This window comes from Triticum urartu, chromosome 5, assembly GCF_003073215.2.
Source record: "Triticum urartu cultivar G1812 chromosome 5, Tu2.1, whole genome shotgun sequence".
Lineage (NCBI taxonomy): Eukaryota > Viridiplantae > Streptophyta > Magnoliopsida > Poales > Poaceae > Triticum > Triticum urartu.
The window spans coordinates 356761993-356767992 of record NC_053026.1 but is presented as its reverse complement, the minus strand read 5'-3'; positions in this window follow the sequence as shown (position 1 = coordinate 356767992).

Below are 6000 nucleotides of genomic sequence, written 5' to 3'. Positions count from 1 at the left end.
GAGACGCGGAGGTAAACATGATCTCCGATCTCAAAAGCCAAATCACGGTGCTTACTATCATAGTAGCTCTTATGACGGGATTGGGCTGCTTTGAGGTTATCACGAATGACTTTGCACATTTCTTCTGCTTCTGTGATTAAGTCATTACCCAAGAGCTGACGTTCACCGGTTTCAGACCAGTTGAGAGGGGTACGGCACTTCCTGCCATACAGAATTTCAAAAGGGGCCTTGCCCAAACTTGCTTGAAAACTGTTGTTGTAGGAGAATTCAGCATAAGGAAGACAATCCTCCCACTTCATGCCGAAGGAGATCACACAAGCCCTCAGCATATCTTCAAGAATCTGGTTGACACGCTCGACTTGACCGCTTGTTTGAGGATGGGAAGCAGTGCTGAAGCGGATGTTGGTGCCCATGGCCTTCTGAAAAGAATCCCAAAACTTCGAGGTAAAGATGCTGCCACGGTCGGAGGAGATCACTTGAGGAATACCGTGCAGAGAGACAATACGAGAGGTATAGAGTTCCGCCAATTGAGCTGCAATGATCGACTCTTTGATAGGCAGAAAGTGAGCCACTTTGGTGAGTTTGTCGATGACAACGAATATAGCATCATTGCCACGCTTGGACTTTGGAAACCCAGTCACGAAGTCCATTTCAATGTGGTCAAACTTCCATTCTGGAATGGCAAGAGGTTGGAGGAGACCAGCTGGCCTTTGGTGTTCTGCCTTCACTCTTCTGCAGACATCACATTCATTCACGAATTGAGCGATCTCGCGCTTCATTCGAGTCCACCAATAAGCTTGCTTAAGGTCCTGGTACATCTTCGTGCTCCCAGGGTGGATGGGGAGGAGAGAATTGTGAGCCTCATTCATGATCACTTTACGGAGGTCACCTTTGGGCACAACAATACGATCCTCGAAGAAGAGAGTGTCCTTGTCATCAAGGCGGTAGCACTTGTACTTGGACTGACTCTTGGCAATCCCAATCTTCACCTTTTTCACCATAGCATCAAGAAGCTGGGCTTGGCGAATCTAGTCTTCCAAGGTAGGAGAGACTTGAAGGTTGGCGAGGAAACCTTGAGGAACAACTTGCAGATTAAGTTTGCGGAAAGCTTCACAAAGCTCGGGTTGATAAGGCTTAAGAATAAGACTGTTGCAGTAAGCCTTCCTGCTCAAAGCGTCAGCAATCACATTGGCCTTGCCTGGAGTATACTCAATACTCGGATTATACTCTTGAATCATTTCGACCCAACGAGTTTGCCTGAGGTTGAGATTAGGCTGAGTGAAGATGTACTTGAGACTCTTGTGATCAGTGAAAATGTCCACTTTTCTTCCCAATAGAAGATGTCTCCAAGTCAAAAGAGCATGCACAACTGCCGCCAACTCGAGATCATGAGTGGGGTAGTTCTTCTCATTAGGCTTCAACTGGTGAGATGTATAAGCAACAACTTTCTTCTCTTACATCAATACTGCGCCAAGACCTTGGAGAGAGGCATCACAAAAGACCTCGTACGGCTTGGATTCATCAGGCAAAGTCAGAACTGGAGCAGTGATCAACTTTTCTTTCAAAGTGTTGAAAGCAATATCACACTCCGGAGACCAAACGTACTTGACGTGCTTCTGAAGAAGATTTGAGAGAGGCTTCGCGATCTTGGAAAAGTTTTCAACGAATCTTCGGCAATAGCTTGCGAGACCGAGAAAACTGCGGAGTTGCTTCACGTTCTGAGGAGGTTCCCAATTCACAATTGCAGACACCTTCTCAGGATTCACAGCAATGCCCTTGGCAGAGATGATATGACCAAGATAAAGAACCTCATCGAGCCAAAATTCACACTTGGAGAACTTGGCGTAGAACTGATGTTCCCTGAGCTTATCAAGAACCAAACGCAAGTGCTTGGCATGATCTTCCTTGTTCTTGGAGAAAACCAGAATGTCGTCGAGATAGACCAAAACGAAGTCATTGGTGTAGGCATTGAAGATGAAGTTCATCATGCGAGAGAACGTCGGAGGAGCGTTGGCGAGGCCAAAAGACATGACAGTGTATTCATATGAACCAAAGCTTGTTCTGAATGCTGTCTTGGGAATATCTTCTTCACGAATGCGAATCTGGTGATAACCCATACGGAGATCAAGCTTGGAGAATACTTTGGCACCTTTGAGTTGTTCGAACAGCTCAATGATGTTGGGAAGTGGGTATTTGTTCTTGATGGTCTTCTTGTTCACTGGACGGTAATCAACACAAAGTCGGTCCGTTCCATCCTTCTTCACAAAAAGAACACCACAACCCCATGGAGAAGAACTAGGCCGGATGAGACCCATTCTTTCTTGCTCATCGAGTTGCTTCTTCAGCTCCTTCAACTCTTCAGGTCTGAGCTTGTAAGGACGTTTGCACACAGGTTCCGTGCCAGGCTCAAGATCAATAACGAATTCAACTGGCCGGTGCGGAGGCATTCCTGGGAGCTCTTCTGGAAAGACGTCTTGATATTCGCAAACGACTGGAATTTGAGAGATAGCATCCAATTCACCCTTCTCATTGAGAGAAAACAGACGAATAGTATCATCACGAGCGGCAAAGACAATTACATCCTCAGACGAATGAGTCAATTGAATCTGCCTGGCTGCATAATGAAGCTGAGCCTTGTGCTTAGAAAGCCAGTCCATTCCGAGAATAAGATCAATATCCGAGTCACCAAGAACCGTTGGAGAAGCCAAGAACTTGTAGTCACCCAAAGTGATAGAAACATCCGGAACGATGGAGTTAGCCTGCATGCGCTTACCGGGAAAAACAACTGCTAAAGGACTAGGCAAAACTTGCGAAACCAAATCATGCCTATTTGTAAATGGTCTCGAGATGAAGCAATGCGATGCACCAGTGTCAAAAAGAACTTTTGCAGGAATATCATTAACAGGAAGGTTACCCATGATCACATCTGACGAGTCCTCTGCCTGAGCTGCATTCATCAAATTAACCTTGGCATGCTTGGGGTTATGCTTGACCACAGCTGTACTTGCCGATCTGACAGAAGGAGGAGGAGGAAGACGCCTCTGGTTGAGACACTTGTTGGCATAGTGACCCTTCTGTTGGCACTTGTTGCACGTGACCTCTGAAAGCGGACGGTGATACGGAGCACTCGATCTTGGAGCTTGAGACGAAGTCTTGTTCTGAAAGCCAGGGTTGGGTGGGTGGGAAGAACCACTGCCACCTTTGCTCTTCTGCTGATACGGCTGACGGAACGGAGGAGGAGGAAGCCAAAACTTCTGCTGCTTGGCCACTTGAGTAGAGGAAGAAGGAGTAACATCTCTGACTCGCTTCTTGGAAGCATCACACCTCAACTGAGCAGCCTCTTACTTCAGTGCCATGTTGTAGAACTCATCGTATCTCAAGGGCTCGAAAAGAACAAGAGCGAGCTGAATATCTTCTCTGAGACCACCCCTGAACTGATAAATCATGCTCTTCTCATCAGGGACGTCCTGCTTGGCAAAGCGGGCGAGCTTCTGGAACAACTTGTTGTAGTCATAGACAGACAAAGGGCCTTGCTTCAGATTGCGGAATTCCTCACGCTTGCTTTCAACCACGCTCTGGGGAATATGATGAGCTCGGAAATCTCGACGAAAATCATCCCAAGTGATAACACGTCCACCTCTGGAGTCCTTGTACTGCTGGAACCACTCTGCAGCTTGATCTTTGAGTTGGAAGGAAGCGAACTTAACAAAGTCCTCAGGCCTGACGTTACTGCACTCGAAATGCTTACCCAGATCCACAAGCCAATCATCATCATCGGTTGCCTCAACACAATTGCTGAAAGCCTTTGGCCCGTTAGCAAGGAACTGGTTGAGTGTAGCAAAGTGACTCTGATTGCTGCCTTGATTCCCTTGACTGCCTTGATTGCGCTCTTGAAGAATTTGCATGATCAGCTGTGTGTTTGCATTGGTTGTGGCCATCACAGCTTGCCATGCCTCTGGAGGAGGTGGAGGTGGTGGCGGATCATGATTCGGAGTCGTGCGCGTTGGAGGAGCCATCCTGAAGAGGTTGACCACCATTAGCACATTGACAGATAAATATTGAAGCTGAATCCAACGGAATGAAAATTGCAACATATAGTCTTCACATCCGAACAAAATGAAAGAATGCATTCCTCTTCAAATGGTCACATATCCATAATTTGAGAAGCCACGTAGAATTAAGGTAGAGAAATAAATCAACAAGGTACGGATCAAGAACGAATAATCGGTAAGAAATCCCAATCTCAAACCAATATCTGTGGAAGAAGAACTAGAGCTACTAGAATTCCCACCTATGAAACTCCCGAACCTTTCCGGTTATGCAATCAGGTGTTGGGGATACAGGGGAAGCATAATATCTCACCCAAACTAGCAAATCCTACATCCAGCTGTATCCATCCTGCAACACATGACCAAGAAAAACTTTGGAAACCATCTACCTCAACCTTCGAAAAGCATCCGTTATACAAGTTATGGCGATACTCCCGAACTCCCGCCCCAGTACTGGGTGGCGTCGAGGTTATCTCACCAACGAACTGCATAAAAGAGATTTTCGATGTCGGCGTACTAGACTCAGGTATTCCAGAATTGCAACGATAAAATTATGATGACAACACCTCAGAGCTCAACTCCCCGGGACACTTCCACTAAACCCTTGACAGGAGGCACCAAGACAATGTTCTCATCATAAAGCCATCGGAACGATTCCAAGATACCCGCGTGATCCAATTTTTTTTAGTGAAATTTGAGAAGAGAAGAGTCAAAACTCTACGTCCGGATGCCTTACCAGAGCGATGAGGAGACTGGGAAGTAAAAATAATTCCTAATCTCTCCGATATATAATTCCTAAATGACTCAAAACATTTTTCTAGACACAACTCGGCCGCTAAAAACGATCAAGCAATGTGGCTCCTAAGGTCGGGGAAGGCTCTGATTACCAACTTGTCACACCACCCTCGATGCGACTATAGCTCCCACGTGTCGAGGCACGACTTAGAGACATAATCGCATTGAAGGCATATGTCGCAAGTTAGGCAATCTTCACAACATCCCATGTAATATGAATAATAAAGGGGAGAACATAGTTGGCTTACACTCGCCACGTCAATCAAGTACATAAATAACATTACATCATCCAAACACTCATGGCCCGACTACGGCGCCAAAATAAAAGAGAACCCAACATGCGACACGGTCCCAATCACCCCCAACTGGGCACCACTACTGATCATCGGGAAAGGAAACATAGTATCGTTGAGAGTCTTCGTCGAACTCCCACTTGAGCTCATACGCGTCACCTGGAGCGGAATCATCAGGCCCTGCATCTGGTGTAATAGTAATCTGTGAGCCACAGGGACTCAGCAATCTCGCACCCTCGCGATCAAGACTATTTGAGCTTATAGGTAAGGCAAGGTAAATATGAGTGGAGCTGCAGCAAGCGACTAGCAAGTATGGTGGCTAACTTATTCGCAAAAGAGAGCGAGAAGAGGAGGCAAAGCACGAGCGAGAAACTAGAGAGACCTGCGCAAACATTACTCCAACACCGTGTCCACTTCCCGGACTCCGCCGAGAAGAGGCCATCACGGTAACACACTCAGTTGATTCATTTTAATTAATTAAGGTTCAAGTTATCTACAACCGGACATTAACAAATTCCCATCTGCCCATATAACCGCGGGCACGGCTTTCGAAAGTTCAATCCCTGCAGGGGAGTCCCAACTTAGCCCATGACAAGCTCTCACGGTCAACGAAGGAATAGACCTCCTCCCAAGACGGTCCGATCAGACTCGGTATCTCGGTAATTCAAGACACTTCGACAGGTTAAAACAAGACCAGCAACACCGCCCGAATGTGCTGACAAATCCCGATAGGAGCTGCACATATCTCTTTCTCAGGGCACACTCAGATTGTCCTAGGTACGGGTAGGCCAGCCTAGAGTTGCCCCTGGTGGCCACCGGTAGCTGACAGGTGGACCAACACTCAGAGGAGCACTGGCCCGGGG